Here is an 18005-nt window from a genome sequence, read left to right as displayed (position 1 = left end):
TGTATTTTGTATGATGATTTGGTAAACTAAAGTTTTTTACCTTAGGTTCCCCCTTTCTCTTGTCGAGTTCCCTGCACTCTCCTACTCTCCTACTGTCCATGGTTCTTCTATCTGTCTCTCATTTAGCATAACTTTATGTTCCTTCTTTTATTCCATCTCTTGCCTTTCCTTTCTTGCCCCACTTCACACTCTCTTCACTCCCTTTCTTGATCACAGAATGTGAGGGAATTGATACTCGTCTATTACCATATGTTGCTCTGTGATTAATGTTCTCAGGTCTTTCACGTTGTTTCTCATTCATAGCTCATGTCATGGCCCATAAACTAATACCTAAAAGAAATCTGCCGGATGATTCTGACTCTAAAAAAAAGAGGGCAAGAGAAAGAGACACTCAGAGGGAAAGATCCTTAAGTCTAGTAAAGGGCATGAGGAGAGTGGCTGTTAGCAGCACTGTACAGTAGGAAAGTCAAAGATAAAAGAAGGGGAAAAGAAAGAGTTTGTTGTGCTTTGGCACTGATTGAATTATTTAGTTCCATTTTGTCTGGCAGAGCAGGTGTCAGCGTTATGCCAAATGGAGTTATTAAGGGCATAAATCTAAGCCAAGAGCACCCATCATGGCATATTTATTAGGTAGCACCATCCTGTTATGAATCTGTTGATAACAAGTATTGTTAGGATGAGGCAGAGGCTTCCATCGAGGAGCGTTACATGCTAAGGTCCCCTTACACTGTGTTGCATTATATGTTTGTTGTTAACCTTCCATCCAATCTTACACCCAATAAGGAGCAATTCACACACAAATAAAAGTACATTCCTAAAAATAAGTGTGACAATTTTTTTCGTCTATCAACCTTGTTTTTTTAGTATATAATAAAGTGTAAAACGTTTTGGCTAAAATAAAAGTTGGCATCAGATTTAAGAGTTTGTAAAAAAAATCTAGGGCAAATACTAAGAAATTGTAGTAACTCACAAATTAATTAATGTGTGTGTGTGTGTGTGTGTGTGTGTGTGTGTACGAAGGCTAAGGAACAGTGTATTTTAGCTTAGTAAACCCTGGCAAACTGGATGAGTTTCCAGATGGCACACACTTAACCAAATGAACACACACAGAGGTCCCGACCCGAATTTTGCAAAAATGGAAACAGGCTGGCCAATGGTGGCGCAAAAAGTAAACTTGAGCTTGTAGAGGTCTAATCACACCTCCTCTGGTTTAAAGAAAGTATAGACAAAACAAACACATATCGTACACATGCACAGTCCAGCTTCCTGTCTTTTCATACATGTAATCTGTTCATTGTTATGGCTGTCTCCTTGTTTTGTCTTCTACCTCATGCATACAGACATGCATGCGCACAGTGTAATAAATACAAACTGACACACTATCACAGGAATGTGAATGCATAATTGATAAGGTCATACATTTTATGCTGACCATTATACTCTGGACTAACCACATTTACCTGTACTAGAGATTCTTGCAGCTAAAGAGACAAGAGACGGAAAGGAAAATGGAGGGGTGGGAGTCATGGAAGAGTTGTAGTTAAAGAAAGACCACCCTCTTTAAGATTTCAGAATGCATCACTTAATTTGTAGTTTTTTTATACTGTTGTGGGATCAAAAACTTGAGCTGAACTGTCTTGAGGAGACTGTCCTCCCCTGAAAAACGCCACCATTAGACGTTTGTTCAAGGAATAAAAAACAGAACAAGAGGAACTCCGCCACATTCTGTGTCACATGTGTAAACGGAAGTGAAGTAACGTAACAAATGTACTGATTGTGACCCAAAACCGTCATTGGGAATTGGAGTCCAAAAGAATCATCTGGTAAGCCTTGACTCTTGCTGGGAGTCTTCTATCAGAATTCCCAAGAGGCCATTTCCAAGGTATTATTCACAAGGGCATTATTTTATAAACTAAGTGTACTTCAAAGTTTCTTTCCTCAGAAACTCAAATAACTATACTTTTAAAGCATTCTGGGTTTTAGTTTAAACGAGTGAATGAATTTCCCAACTGAGCAGTTTCCTCTTGTGGTTCCCAGAGGGTTAAACTGAAATTCAATCACTGAAGACAATCGGGGTGTAATTAAGCTACTTCTAATTTAACTGTCGGTCAGGAAATGATAATAATATTAGCCTTTACTTACAACAGAACTCAATTAAAAAAAAAAAAAAAAAAGCGACATTGGCCAACTATGACACGCTAAGAGGGGTAGCTTGAGTGGGAGAGATAAGAGGAGCAGTGAAAAAGTATAACAAAGAAACAAACTGAACAGAAGAATGTGCAGTAACCAACTATAAACAGGGAAAAACAAGGAGCAAAATAAAAGCAACGAGAGAACGGGAAAATTTGATGGTGTGAGTCAAGTGTGCATAATGATGTGCACAGCACTCAGGTCTATATTTAAATGGTGCCATTGAGCTGCTTGTTGAAAACAGATGCAGTTGAGTTAACTGGCTTGTCTGTATGCACCAGTGAAAGGCCGTGCATACATTATTCTGGAGTTGAGATAATTTGTCGACAATTAGACAGAACAGGGTACAGCGAGAGGCTGATTAGCATGTCGGTACAAGTCAGCCACAGGAATAGGGACACAGGGGCTTTGAAACAGACATGAATTCGACATCGCACATACTCTGTCATATTTTATTTTCCCTCATTCATTGTATTGCTTTTTTTCTGCACTCTTCTTTAAGGCTGAATTAATATTCATGCAGATGCGAATAATGAATATGGATGTGCAGAAAAACTGACTTGTTTCAGTGACGATAACAAGAAAAAAAGAGAGGAAACACAGTCCCTTGAGAAACAACGTGAGTGGATTGTTAGTTTAGTTGTCTGTATTCTTTTTTGTAACGGGTACCCAATATATATATTCCTCACAGTGTACCCTGTTTCTGCTAAAAAAAAACTAATCAGAGAGCACACTGGATTTTCATATTTTAACAATCATTTTGGTACCAGAGAGAGTTCATTCTAATTGTGTGTAAGGTCCCTGTATTGCTCAGTCTGTCACAGATTGGCTTTTATTCACATCAAATATTACATTTTTCAAATATTAATACGTTTTTTAAAACTCTTTTCAGCAGATTTTGGAAAGGCAAACAGATTTGAGTGTATCCCTCTTGAATGCAGTTACTTAGCCTAACTGATAGGCCTCTGTAATGGATGACAAATTGAACAGGAATCCGTTCAGTATTTGGAAGCTGAAACTCAGTACTTTCCAGAAAAAAAAGAAATCGTAGATGATAAATGTCAGATATTCATGCAATAAGAAGACATGACTGTCTTTCAATATAATGTAACTGTGCATCTTCTATCATAATTAAGGTCAATAATATCTGAACAACACATGTCAATGGCTTAACCTGAGCATTCTGCAGCAGACTCTTCAATTCAAATGTGAACAATGGAAATGATCCTTTAACAACATCCCACAATAGGTTCTAAGAAGAGGAAACCGTAAATTAACCTCTCTGTGGCCAAGTGCACAGCAGCACCAGCAGGTGGGAGTTTACAGAAAGATGGATGACCAAAGAGAACCACAAATCTTCTAAAAAGGCCTATAAGGAATGCAGATTATTCCCAAAAGATTTTGGTACTCCACACACACGCACACACACGCACACACACACACACACACACACACACACACACACACACACACACACACACACACACACACACACACACACACACACCACACACACACACACACACAACACACACACAGTGACATCATCATACATATTGTGTGTGATGTAAAAGCTAAAGGAGAACATTCGTTTTGACGCCTCATTTGAAAGAGCAGTGATGGCAAAGTACAATTTTGGAGGAATTAAAAAGACTTATACAAAGGAAGTTATAATGCCAAGAAAGACCAGACCCCACAATCGCCCTGTGGTGGTCAGATACATTGAAATCCGATTCCTTAGTAGCAGTTGCAGGAAACTGAAATCATCAGAACTGGTAGAGTAAGTTGATGTGCTGGACCAGACTGAACTAATCTGACTTATGGATGATGTTCAAGTTCAAAATCTCAATGAAAAATAGTTTCAGAATCTTTAAAAATGCACAACACTGGTTTAAGGGCTGTCTGAATCTATGTTCCGTTCACTTTCCATGAAGCAACCTGCCACTCTTGTTTTTCAAATATCATGTGTTTTTCATTCTGTCCATGTCATTCTCTATCCACCAGTATCCCCTGTAAAGTATCTAAATAAAATACCACAGTACATCATATGTGATTTATTCCAAAAGTTGGTTCAGAATGATAATTAAATTTTCCTCCTTTCTGGAATACAGTGATCACACATTTTCTGGTGCGGTGTGAGCAGAGAAGATATAACACCAATGTAAAAGTAAACCTCCAGAGAAAAACAATCCCATCTATCCCACCATGCATCTCTTCACCTTTCCCGCTTCTCTGTGGATGGCAGGCAACGTTTGAAGCCTTATCGGGTTCTCTGCTGTTTCATGTCCGCCAGATGAAGGCTTTTAATGTCGGAGCAAAAGGTAGCGTTTGAATAATTACTTGGGTGCCAAGCTGAGAACGCAAATTACTGCACACAGAATTAGCAACAGATGTGTGACACATACACAACATCAGCACTGCACAAACATGACACACATGCAAACAAACAGGTAACACACACAAGCATGTCATCATGCACAGCTATGCAAGCCCATCTTTGTCACTGTTTCACACAGACAATCAATAACACATACAAAAATGCTTCAAGGCATATGGAGGCATATCGAAAAGTCCTATTAGTAGAAGTCAATCTCTTTATCTCTTTATTATGTTGGATACCGTTGATGAAAAGTCAAGAAAGTTGGCATGTAAATCCATAGTGCTTTATTTTTTAGCCTTTTGCTTTGCTGTTCCACTGCTCACCCGTATTTATGTCTCTCAAGCTTGATTTATGGATCTTTGTTGAATCTAGGCTGTAGGTACGCATTTAGACCCTACGCATGATGCACGTTTCCCCAGAAATTCACCGAGTGGCGCCAAACAACTGTGATTGGTCCATATAGGTGGGCTTGGTAGTGCCGCATTTTCCCCTACTTATTTCCGGATTTTCCTTTCCCGTGAACAACATGAAATCAAGGAGAGCGTTAACTTTTCCTGCTACAGCTTTCCATATGTGCAGAAAGCACAGGGGAGACAATTTGTTTCTGTGCTGCCAGAGTCGGTACTCATTACAGAGCTAATCCCTGTCACTCTCTTACTTGCTCTACCACACACTCCCAACATATACAAACCGGTTCAGCCATTCTCTAAAAGAGATATGCTAGAACACGATCGACACACCTGCGCACATGTATAAATACTTACAACGATGTAGGCCACGTACGTAGGCTGGGATGTACAACCAAACATCCGTCTTTAGTCAGCCACTAACCTCAACGGCATCTATTAGACTTTCACATCCTAGCCGCTATCCAGATTCCCACTGTCACCTTTCATCTTCATCATTGTACATTATACAGAGACAGCCAGCAAACTAATCATAATATTTTTCTTATTTGCAAATAAAGTTACTCTGATGGGGTTTTGGAGGCCTCAGCCAAATCGGCCCAGTGAATTATCTGTGCTGGTGAGGAACATTCCCAACACACAAACAACAAATCTGATATATTTCCTGTTCAAACTAAATGGTTATTGTCATGTGTTTGTGTATGTGTCAACCACAACATTGTGTATTTATGGTACCTTTAATCAGGATGACAGACAGACAGCAATACTCCCTGCCATTTACCTAAGAGGCTGCTCGTTCATCTGCCTGCTCTTTCTCTCTGTCTACCTCACATATACACACTTTCATACTGTCTTTCTCATTCTCTGAGTGTCAATTAATCTTTCTCTTTTTATCCATCCAGGTTGTTCTCTCCCCCCTCTCTCTAACTTTCACATAGATTCAGTACCGTTCTCTCCAGCCCTCGTCTCATTGTGCTGTTGCCAGTGTAGTTAAGGTGATGGCTTGACAGACAGCGCTTTAGGGTGACGCCTGTTTGCCTTGTGTTTTATGGCGTCAGTATTGTGAAGAAGGCATTAAGCATCTGTCGCCATCATTAGCCGGCCAGCACACTTGGTCTGTTGTGAGATGCAGATGAATGACTTGAACGGAAATCCAAATGTTCACATTCTGTCTTTCCCTCCGTGGAACGTTTTATTGGATTTTCTAATTACATCGTTTTGTTTCCTTTCTATTTCGGTTGCTAGATACAGGACAGCTGCTGTCAAAATCCCACTGTCAAATTGCGTCTCAAGATTGTCATTTAACAATAACATTATTAGATTGTTTTACATTCATGATTTGAAAAAAAATTAGGAAAGTTTGTCATTTTTGTAACAATTAGTGTAGTTGTCTAAGCATGAATGCACTTGCAAACATTCACACCTCAAAGCTGAACAATACAGCCACAGTTTAACTTGTTGGACTCTAGAGCAGTTAGGTTAAACAGATTGCTAAAGGGCACCTCAGTTTTGGAAATTGGTTAGAGAAAGTGCTGCTATTTCGGTTTCAGTACATGCCCAGCTTCAATGTGTGCTGTAGTCCCTCGGAATATATGCCATTCTACTGACTTGTTTCCCATTTTGATGAATGGAATACCTTTTGTGACAAAAAACTAATATGTCAAGGTGGAATTTCTTAATTTAAAATGCATTTTGTAAACTGCGTCAACTATGTGTATCTTTAGTTAATGTGCCTCCTCTTAGCGCCGTTCAAGCACATGTTACTGTAGATCTATTTCTGCATGTGTGTGCCCAATGAGATGCCCCAAGCAAAGCCCCCGCTGGGACATCATGGTCAGACAGACTTATTCAACAACACAAATAAAAATCAATAAACAATCTGAAGTTTTCACCCTAAACACTGCTTCTTTTTGAAGCTTTGTTTTTTCAATGAATATACAACGTGGCCAGGACCTCAGTGGCGTAGATAGTGTCTCTAAAACAAGTAGAAAATTGAGGGAGAAAGGAGAAGGGGTAGAACAAAAGGGAGGAGGGCAGAGGTGTAGTAGAGCAGTGACACTGTGGGTCAAATCAAATTAATAGAGTCTGAAGTATAGAAAACTGTTTAGAAAAATATATTTTGAGGAGGGGTAGATTGATGATCGGGCATTTTGTTTATGCTGAACAATTTAACATCTAGCATGAGTTGATCAATGTAATCAAGCAGCAGAAAAAGAGATGATTGGTGCAATTTCAATCAGAAAGAATAAAATAGATGACAAAAAAAATTAGCAGAAAAACTAAACTGGACAACCTAAATTTCACTCTACTGTATCAAAGTGCTATAACTCATCAATATTTCATTTTCTTATATATTTTAATTTTATTTGATTTTATCTAAATCAACATTTATTGCAGTAATGTAATGTAAGGTCTGCGATACATAGCCAACCACACACACACACACACACACACACACACACACACACACACACACAATTATACCATCAAGCATGTTTGTGTGTGTGGTGTGTGTGTGTGTGTGTGTGTGTTCATACGTGTAAGGGAAGGGCCACTTTGCCAATAGCACTAATTAGAGGTCAGTTCAGTTTGGGTAGATTCTGTTCTCACCCCCTGATTCCGCTGCCAGGTCACCACTCGGCTCCTACTCTGTGTGTGTGTGTTTGTGTGTGTGTGTGTGCGCACGCCTCGAAGCCCATATGTGGCAGAGAGCGAGGTGAGGGCTGGCGGGTCTCGGGGCCAGAGCAGGAGGCCAGTCAACCCAGCAAGTAGGGCTCTGTCATGGGATGAGGCTGGCCTGCCTCTCTGGCCTGGATCTATGCATCTCTGTCTGCAGGCCCTACAGGTCGTGGGCCCATATACGTCTGTAAGGCTTCTGTCACATCACATAACAACAGACAATCTTGTTTTTTTCTGTCTCATGTTCTCTGCAGCTCACTTACTCCCTCTCTCTCTACCTCTTTTTTCTCTACAGTGATTGTAGATTACCTATATCTATATCTGAACATAAATATATATATACATATGTATAGTATGTACTGTATATTTCTTACATGTTAGGGATGCCTTCATTCACAGTGAAAACAAAGCATATAACGCTGCATTGTGTGCTTTGAAGTGACAATTTGATATTACTGATGTGTGCACAATACAGTATGTATCAATTTCTTTAGTCTCTGTCATGTCATTATATGTAAAACATGTTAAACACTATCATGGCATAAGAAATGCCTTAGAAACAAGAGTCCACAGAGTACTGCTCATTGAAGCGCACCACGATACATTGCTGTTTATAAAGATGCTTTTCTTCCTGTCACTACGTGACAGACAGCCAGCAAACATGGCAAGAGGGAGGAAAAGAGAGAAAAGAGCAGAGCAGGGCATCTGTGTCTTGCCAAAGGGGGTGTCAGACATACTGTGTGCGGATTTGTGTGTAAGTGTGTGTGCATGTTTCTGAGGTTTATTGAATAGCAGCGACAACGGAAATGGACACAGGATTGGAAGAAAAGGGGGAGGAGAACAGGAGGGTGAAGTGTAGAGGCCTAAAGCTGGGGGCTAATGTTATAAATGTGTGTGTGTGTGTGTGTGTGTGTGTGTGTGCGTGGGTATGAGGGGAATATCAGCATAGCCTGTCTGATGGTATTAGGTTTTAGAGACTGTAATTGCCGTTTAGGGTGTTGCTGAGGCGTAAGTCATACACATTTTTGAAGATGTACACAAAGATGTTGACCCATGTTCAAACACACACACACACACACACACACAGAGAGAGAGAGAGAGATAGACAGAGAGAGAGAGAGAGAGAGACACAGAGAGAGAGAGACACAGAGAAAAAGACAGAGAGAGAGACAGAGAGAGACACACAGGAAATCTGTCTCACATCAATCTTTAACAAGCACATCATACTATCCTGTGACCAATCCTGAGCTGTGATGGGGGTGTAGTCCAGCAAACCATGCAAATACATTAATAGTTGTTTTATTTTCCCAATTGCCAGACAACAGTGCGCACAACTGGAATCACATGTGCAAAACTCAACCACAGTCTGCACAGCAGCAGTTCATGTGGACCAAACTCTAGTTTTTTTTTTAATTGCTTGAACACAGTTTTCAAATCTCTACACACTGTACTGCATTCCACAATCTGCACAACACTGTGGATTCACAACACTTTGTTCAAATGCTAACACACTGCTGTCACAACTGTTAACTACACATTCAAAAGCTGAAAGCCTAAGCAGGTGTCTTGTTTTAGACTAGTTAGTGAACATATACAGTTTTTTTTGTATTTAAACACCAAATAAGAATTGCAAACAATTATAGACTGTACCGTTTGAGAAAAACAGGTAAAAGAGCAAATATTCCAATATGCCCAGGTCAGATGTCTGAGGTTACATACACAGCTATAAAAACAAAATGTGAAAAACATTACCTTTACTATAGTAAAACTGCGTTCTTACTGTTGTTCAGAAAGTAATGGAGGTGAAAGCAACAGAAACACCACATTCATTAGTATTTAGAGATGATGAAGCATCCAATGTGATCTGCATGATGCTGGAGAGGCAGGATTAGTCACACTATTCTATGTTACTGTTATTTAACTTTAGTTTTTTTCCCCCAGTTATTCGATACATTTCTATAAACAAAATACTATATTGAAGCAAACTGCTGACCTTACATGAAAATTGGTATATTACATAAAATCTATATCTTTTCTTTAAAGAAACTAGTGAGTAGTGTGAAGACACTCAAATGGTACAAACTGTAAAGATGAGAAAGTTAATATTTTCTGTATTGATGTTTGATGCTAGTGTTTTCACTCTCAGTGTGTTCTGAGTGACAGTGTGTGTTATCTAGATGAGAATTGTTCATAGTTTTTGGTGCACTGAGCCTGTTTGGAGGTGTGGGTTAAGAGTTGTGTGGCTTGGAACGAGTTTTGCAGCTGATGGGAACTGTTTAACCCAATAGACTGTTGGTAGTGCATGCTGTAGTTGGAGCACATGTAGCTCTAGTTGTGCCCACTGATGTTTATCAAAGCAATCGGAAACAACTGTGAAACATGCAACACATCCACCAATAAAACCAAATGCAAAATACACACCCTACTAAAACTCAAACTGTGATCAAAATGAAAAGCTGCCTAAAGTCACATTCTAACACACACACACAATTTTACTACTCATTTATGGAATATGATTTGAAATTACATTTTCAGCACATTTTAGTTTACGTAGAGTAAATTGACCAATTGGAAACTCAATATTTCAGGATTATCAGGAAAGAAGATGGCAGTAATTTTAAGTGAAGCTCAGTGTAGGACTTTTGGGTTAATTATTCGTTAGACAATGCTGCACTGGTTCCATGAAGAAAAAAAGCAGAGTGAAGAAAGACTGTCTGAATTTATGTGAGCTAAATGGTTGATCATCCCATCCACATTAAGACCAAAGCTGAGCTGGCAAAGCGTCATGACTTACTGCAGGCAAGGCAGGTCCAAAACGTCACGTTGGCCTGTTGTATACACCCCTTATGGATGCATATATGGTAGATGCCTTACATAGTGCTAAAAGGGGGACACCAATCCAAATAGCATTCAATTATAAATGATCCAGAAGTTGTGTGTTTGGGTGAAAAAAAAAAAATAATTCTGTTTTCAGACAGTCTTCCATCTCTCTTTCCATCAAAGCAACCTAAGCCTCATTTAGTCAAGCCGGGTTGCTGAAGGCTGAAATCTACACCAAACTACCGGATGGACTAAAGACGCGCGCGCACGCACACACACACACACACACACACACACACACACCTCTTCTGCCAGGGAGAGAAAGACATGGATACAGCCAGACGGAGAGAAAGAGAGAGAGAGAGAGAGAGAGAAAGAAAGAGAGAGAGAGAGAGAGAAAGCGAGGGAGAAAGAGAGAGAGAGGAGAGAGAGAGAGAGAGAAAGCGAGGTAGAAAGAGAGAGAGAGAAAGAAGTGAGATAAAGGAGGCCGCAGGTTACTGGTCCCAGAATACACTAGACTGACAGGACTCAACCACAAGACTGGTGCATAGTTACCATGGCAATTTATGACTGACTACAACTGAGATATTAATTCAATCAGGAGAGACATGTTTGCAGATACACAAATAAGGTTTATTGTAGACATTTATTTACAGTAAAAAATGCAACAGAGGAGTGGGGGAGCATCGACAGTGGAACCCTTGTGGCTATGTAGTGTGAGATGTGGGTGGTCAAGGGGGCACACTGATTGACCACTGCTCTGTGTAGCATGGACAGTGACATAGAGCTGTTAGTCAGAGCTTACCAGCTGTGAGCAGTTACAGTTACTGTGCTGGAACAGGAGTGAGTCTGTGGGAGCTTTGACAATCACTAAAAGCATGTTTATTGACCATTGAGAGAGCCACTGTGTGGATACCTGTGTTGAAGCAAAGCTGGCGGCTCCTCTACAAGAGGCTCTCCGGTTTGTTTGTGTGTCTTGGGGAGTGTCAGTACACAGTTGTAGCCCTGCTGTTTATTACAGTTAACATCCCTGTTCGTCAGCCCTAAATATCTTGTTAAGCTCTGAATATAGCACAGTTATTTGCAAGCCAATTTTTTTGTTTAGCATGTTTAAAAAATCTCATGTAAGACATTGTCTGCCAGCACTGATCAGGCTTGCTAATGCTACCAATAGATGTGTGTGAGAGGCACGGAGAGGGGCAGTCAGTGCTCCACGGGTTATACTTGTGTGTGCGAAAATTACCTCAGAGTCTTTCCTAATATCTTAGGGAGGGGTGAGAGAATTAGGCTAAGCTGAACTTTCAAATCCAATTGTTTGTCATGGTCCTTTATGTGATTTGATGCCTGCTGCAGATCAAATTAAATAATAAAGTTAAAGGTTGAATCCAAGCAGGAACATGCAGGCCAATTTCGAGCAGCTTTTTACACACAACATCTTGTTGGAATAATCATCTGTATTGACATCATACACCAACTATAAACTGATTATGTGCACAACGCATAAAAATAATTTTGTGTGGCGTTTCTCTCTAAAGATACCCTGAAAGAGGTAACTTTTCCAAGTTAATAATTTTCCAATTTTTTTATAGTCACATAAAAATTCTTAAATGAACAATTGCTCCAAAGATAGTTTCATAGCTTCAGACCTGGCTGTGTACCTACACTAACTGAGTCAAACATAAAATTGTCTCACCTTTTATATGTGAGCACAGTCTATCAATCAAGTTGTCACCAGTTCAGAGATCAAACAAGTGTGTAAAAATTTGGCACACATACTTTTTTGATACAACAACAGACTGTTCTCAGGCTGGTTAAAGGGACAATGCTTTGGTTTGTGTAGAATAGTTTTTTTCAGGATGAAGATTCTGTCATTCAGTATCAGATATTTTAATATTCTTTTATGTAGCAGTTGTGTTTTTTTCTTGTGTTAATGGTGTTATCTTTATGACTTGCATGATGAAAATCTATTTTGGCTTAAAAAGAGTTTTAAAGAAATGGTGCGACGCCTGCGAGCTAGTTCAGGGAGTCAACTCGAGTTGCACTGCTGCACTGCTGTTAACACACGTCATAAACACGCCCTCAATTTGGCGGTCTATTTAAGCTGCACAATTTCTCCATCTCTGCCTTGTCAATGCTGCTGCTGCCCTGCACCTGTATTGCTGCCTGTTTTCAGCCCCACCACCACCCCAGTATCCACCTGCAGGCTCTGGCCAGGGGAAAGCTACCTTATCATCACTCCCCAATGTCTCATGTAAAGCCAATCTGCGGGGAGTGATGAGGTCAGAGTTTGGCCGCAAAACACAATGTTCTGCTGTCATAATAAACACTTCAAACCTGAGTTTTTGTAAACGCAATAAACTGTCTTTAGCACAATATCTTAAATAGAATTTTACTGTATGGTATGTTTGCTGACAGCCATTTTGCCTTTAAAATATGGTTTAGTCCTGTCCTTGCTATGTGACATACACTGAATAAAGAAGTCACTATAGCTTGCTGGTGTCAAAATAGGACTTCATTCTTCCCACAGTCTTAAAAAATGGCAACTTTTAAGACAAAAATCAAAGCAAGTCTGGGAGGTAAAAGTTTTAGGTTGAAGTTATATTGTTTCTTAAAACACAAAGGTAGGCCTTTGATTTTCCACTGGTTTGACAGCTTTATAGTTTCTGGACACTATACCAATCCAGTGACTTTCAATGGTCAAGTTGCCATTGTGGACTAGTTGGGCTCCTGAAAAATTGTGCAGCATTACCATTGTTATAAAGAGAGGAGATGATTGGACTTTTGGGCTCATTTTGGACTTTCTAACAGTAATGGGCTATGATATATTTCATATAGAGTGTGTGTGTGTGAACAAAGAGAGAGAGCCTGTGTGACGGATGGGAAACGTAATGACACACTCCAGTGGTCCAGAGAAGGGCAGAAGCACAGTCTTCCTTGATAACTGTATAATTATCTACTTTGTCATCATGTTATTGTGTGGCTGCATGTACATTTTATTTCTTAAGTGCATGCTTGCACATTGTTAATTTTTCTGTAATGTCACAACACAACACAATTTTTCACATCTATATAGCTCCACAACAACATGTTTGCTCCATGTGCTAATTAACAGGTACACTGTGTGTAGTTGACTTTTGTGTGCTGATCTGTGTGTTCATAGATGTAATTTGGATTTGTAGGCGCGCAAGCACACACACACAAACACACACACACACACACACACACACACACACACACACACACACACACACACACACACACAAGCACACAAGCACACAAGCACACATACGCCACACACGCATGCAAGCACGCACGCAAACATATACCCATGCATGCCACCCCACACACACACATGCACACACACACTGTCGCTCTTTCTGTGTCACATGCTTTCATACTTCACCTAGTGTAGCCTGCATGATTGTGTATGACAGCAGCAAAGTGGGATGTTAAATTGCTGTATAATGTTAGTACACCATGTAACACATACACACCTACTCTCTCTCTGACACACATAAACACATCACTCTTGCACACAGAGAGGGATTCGCACAGAGGGGGTGTGTATTAAATAATCTTCCATACAGTGAACATGACATCAATTTCATTTCTAAATGACTTTGTCATTATCCGTTTTTCATCTCACCATCATTTTTATCTCCATCATCTCCATCCTATACCGGGCTTATACTAAAGACACACACACATACATGTACATGCACATGAATACATGTTATTATTTACACTCATTCTGAAACAGCTAATGTGCAGCAAATGCACCATAAACACCGGGGCCTCTATCCTGTCATAGAACTAAGCCCTCCGTGTGTCCCACACTCCCATCAAGAATGTTTTGGCCTTCTGGTTTTCCTTGTGATGTGGGTTTGTGCGTCTTTGTGTTCCTATTTGTTCCCCGCTGAGTTGAAGGGATAGAAGCTGAAGGAGGTCATCCGATTGGGCTGTCACTAATCCCTTAACAACACGGTTGCCAGTGATTGGCTATGACCATAAATAAGGGGATGGAGTCAGCAGGTGGTCGGGAGGATGATTGAATGGTTGGAGATATGCAGCAATGGGCAGGTGGAAAGTGAGAGATGTAACGAGGTAAAGTGTCCTTCTGGTTCAGGAGCTGAGTCCTTGGAAAATGAACAGAACCAGATTTCCAACAACTGACTCTAGAAAAAAACACTCACAGCGTGATACAATTTGTACTCTATTACATATGAAGAAAATGTAACGTGTGATATTGCTTGAGTTTAAATCAAGAAACTTGAATGTAGAGATGACAATTTACACAAATTATACTAATACATACAGTATTGCAGATACCTTAAATGTTCTGGTTAGGAGCAAATACTCAGACATAAATACTATAGCAACTCTGTGTGTTTGTGTGTTCACGTTAGTGTGTGTTTGAGTGGTAATCACCTCAGGCTGGATTGTCCTCCGTATCTGTAAGGATGAAACCATAATTAGGGGAAGCACACTGCAGGCTTTCCCTGTTTTGTTTCTCTCAGTCTGATTCGCTCTATTGCCTGCAGACCTTTTTGTCATTTGAGGCAAAGGTAGGCGCTCTCTACTCTCCCGAAAATCCCTTCTGAAAGTGCTGCTCTGATATCAGCTGCTCAGATGCTCAGAAAAAGAAGAAACATACACGCATAAAACTGTAGTCTTGTTGTCATCATGAATACATTAAAGGTTCCATGGCATGACAATTTCACTTTATGAGGTTTTTTAACATTAATATGTTGTATAATAAATAATATGTTAAAAAAAACATGTTAGCCTGCCTACGGTCTTCCAGTGGATAGAAATGGCGATAGGTGTAAACCAAGCCCTGGGTATCCTGCTCGGCCTTTGATAAAATGAAAGCTCAGATGAGCCAATCTGGAATCTCGTTCTTTATGAGGTCATAAGGGGCAAGGTTACCTCCCCTTTCTCTGCTCAAACAGAGGTCAATAGTAGGCCAAAGTCAAAGGGAAAGGAGAAAACAAACAGAAACAGAAGCTGCTCTTCTTTGCTTTGTATAGCTGTGTGTATGTGGTGCCGTCCTTTGATGAGTTTTACAATTCCCATGTCTCTGGATGAATTCTTTCTGTTCGTCCACTGTCTGTTGTTATGTTATGATAATAATGATCTTTTGCGGTGAATCCGTGTATGTTGTCAATGTCTGCTTGGCCTTCAAAGTTTTTACTTTAGTTTTTCTTCAAAGTTGCACTGACACTGTATGATTCCAAACCTGGTTTAAGGTTGACGGCTCTGTGCATTGCTCAAGGACACCTCAGGCCCAGGACGTGAACTACTACCTCTCTAATTCACCCTCCGTACCGTGGTCCATCCAAGACCCCTCTGGTTCCCAAGCCAAGACCCTACAGACTGAGCTGATGATGCTCCTATTAGAGATGACACAAAGGAAACTGTACATCTTTCAGCTAAGGGTTTTGATGCAAAATAGCCACCTCACTAGTATTGAATGAAATACTAAAAAGAACAGCAGGCTTGGACTTTCACAAGTTCCATTAAACGTGTTATTATTTTTCATTATTATTATTTTTTTAATCTGTTTCTTTATTTTACTCCTGGTTGTATTGGTTATCTTTTTAATTTCCATTTTTTTGAGATGACCAAAATATCTTGCCAGAGACAGATTTAGTGACAACGTTATTGAAATTCTACAGCGACCATCCCAGCCGCACCAAAAGCATTAGCATGATCCACCAGGAAGTGCCCTTTCTATCCATTGAGGCTCTGTGCATGGGTCACATCACAGATAGAGTTGTGGCTCCATCCATCATGTGGGTTATAGTTAGCCGCCTATGCTAATGTCTGACCCAATGAAAAGTTTACTGAGAGACGGACAAGGACATTGGGGTGGACTCTTGTCATTGCATGCCGTAAACACACACACACACACACAAACACACACACACACACACACAACACGTCTCTCTCGCTTCTCTTTCTCTCTCTCTCTCAAACACACACACACACACACACAACACACACACAAAAAACACATACACACTCTCTCTCTTCTTTCTCTCTTCTCCACACACACACACACACACACACACACACACACACACACACACACACAAACAACACACCAAATGTGGGGCTGTCATATTTCACAGTACCCGGTAGCGTGGGGTGAGTTATGGCCATGTCACAGTATACAGGGAGTGTGTCTGTGGGGTGTGTTTATGTGGTCGCACATTTATGTGTTTACACTGTATGTGTGTGTGTGTGTATCAGGTCCACTCCTTATACGTTTATTTATAAAACACCCCCTCACTCCAAATCAGTGGTGTCCAGAATGCCGCTGCATGTGTAAATGACAAAATGATTTATAGAAATATTCCCAAAATAAAGTCCTACACACCGTGGGGGAATGGAATTCCGCCAACAGCATGGCCTCTCAATGGGAGACAAAATAAATGTACGTATACACAAATACAGCGCACACATTTATGCACACAAACGCATAGATCCGCACGCATAGGGAGAGAGAGGACGGAGCTTTGGTAAAACACCTCTGTAGATTTATGACCAGTAAACTAGAAGATGGACAGATAGATGGATGGAAGGATAGATCAATGGAAGGGCAAAATAAAAAAAAGTGAAAGGATTAAGACAGAGGGAGAAGGATGGAAGGACAGGAGGACAAACAGATGATGGATGTACAGATGGATAGATGAGGAATGACAACAGAGAGGACAGCGCTCAGATAAAACAGTTTTAGGGATTTATGGCCTGTTACAGTTTTTTTCAATTGCTAAACAACATGCAAAACTCTAACCACAGTCTGCACAGCAGCAGTTCATGTGCACCAAACTCTAGTTTGTTTTTTCATTGCTTGTGCACAGTTTTCAAAACTCTACACACTTATCTCATGACTTTAACCACAACCTGCACAACACTGTTGACTTACAGCACTTTGTTCAGATGCTAACAAACTGCTGTCAAAACCACACAATCAGAACAGAATATATTTCAGCCTGGTGCATTTCAAACACTGCTGATTGGAAATTCAGCTGCAAGCTCATGCAGGCCTTTTTTAAAAATATTTTTTAGTGAGCACCTAGTGTATGTATATAGAGAAAGCTCAGAAATACTTTTTGGAAATAAAAAACAAAAACAAGAAGGAAGCAGTTAGACACAGTACCGTTAGAGGGAAACAGTGAACAGGTAAAAGAGCAAAGACACCAAAATGACCAGGTAAGATATCTGAGGTTACATACACAGTGCACACATATATATATAACTAATATATAATATATAGTATATATTATCATAATATACAAATGTGAAAAACATTAGCTTCACTCCAATAAAACTCCACACTTGTTTTTTTTTTTAATAAAGCAGTGGAGATGGAATCAATAGAAACACTACATTCATTTGTATTTATATATGATGCAGGTGCATGGAAAGAGAGAACATCCAATGTGAGGATTAAAACGTGTGGCCTGATGCTGGAGAGAAGCAAGATTAGCCCCACTATTCCATGTTATTATTACGTCCTTCTT

The 18005-nt window shown here is 40.1% G+C and overlaps 1 long non-coding RNA gene across 1 annotated transcript; it reads left to right on the top strand.

Annotated features, from left to right (window-relative positions):
* Positions 1-1731: 1731 nt before the first annotated feature.
* On the top strand, positions 1732-17353 carry LOC116691447 (uncharacterized). The gene is made up of 3 exons (XR_004332481.1): positions 1732-1789; positions 7875-7882; positions 17343-17353. It is a non-coding gene; the product is annotated as an uncharacterized LOC116691447 (long non-coding RNA).
* Positions 17354-18005: the final 652 nt, after the last annotated feature.

The sequence above is a fragment of the Etheostoma spectabile genome, chromosome 1 (assembly GCF_008692095.1).
Source record: "Etheostoma spectabile isolate EspeVRDwgs_2016 chromosome 1, UIUC_Espe_1.0, whole genome shotgun sequence".
NCBI lineage: Eukaryota > Metazoa > Chordata > Actinopteri > Perciformes > Percidae > Etheostoma > Etheostoma spectabile.
This window is presented reverse-complemented; position numbering and strand designations above follow the sequence as displayed.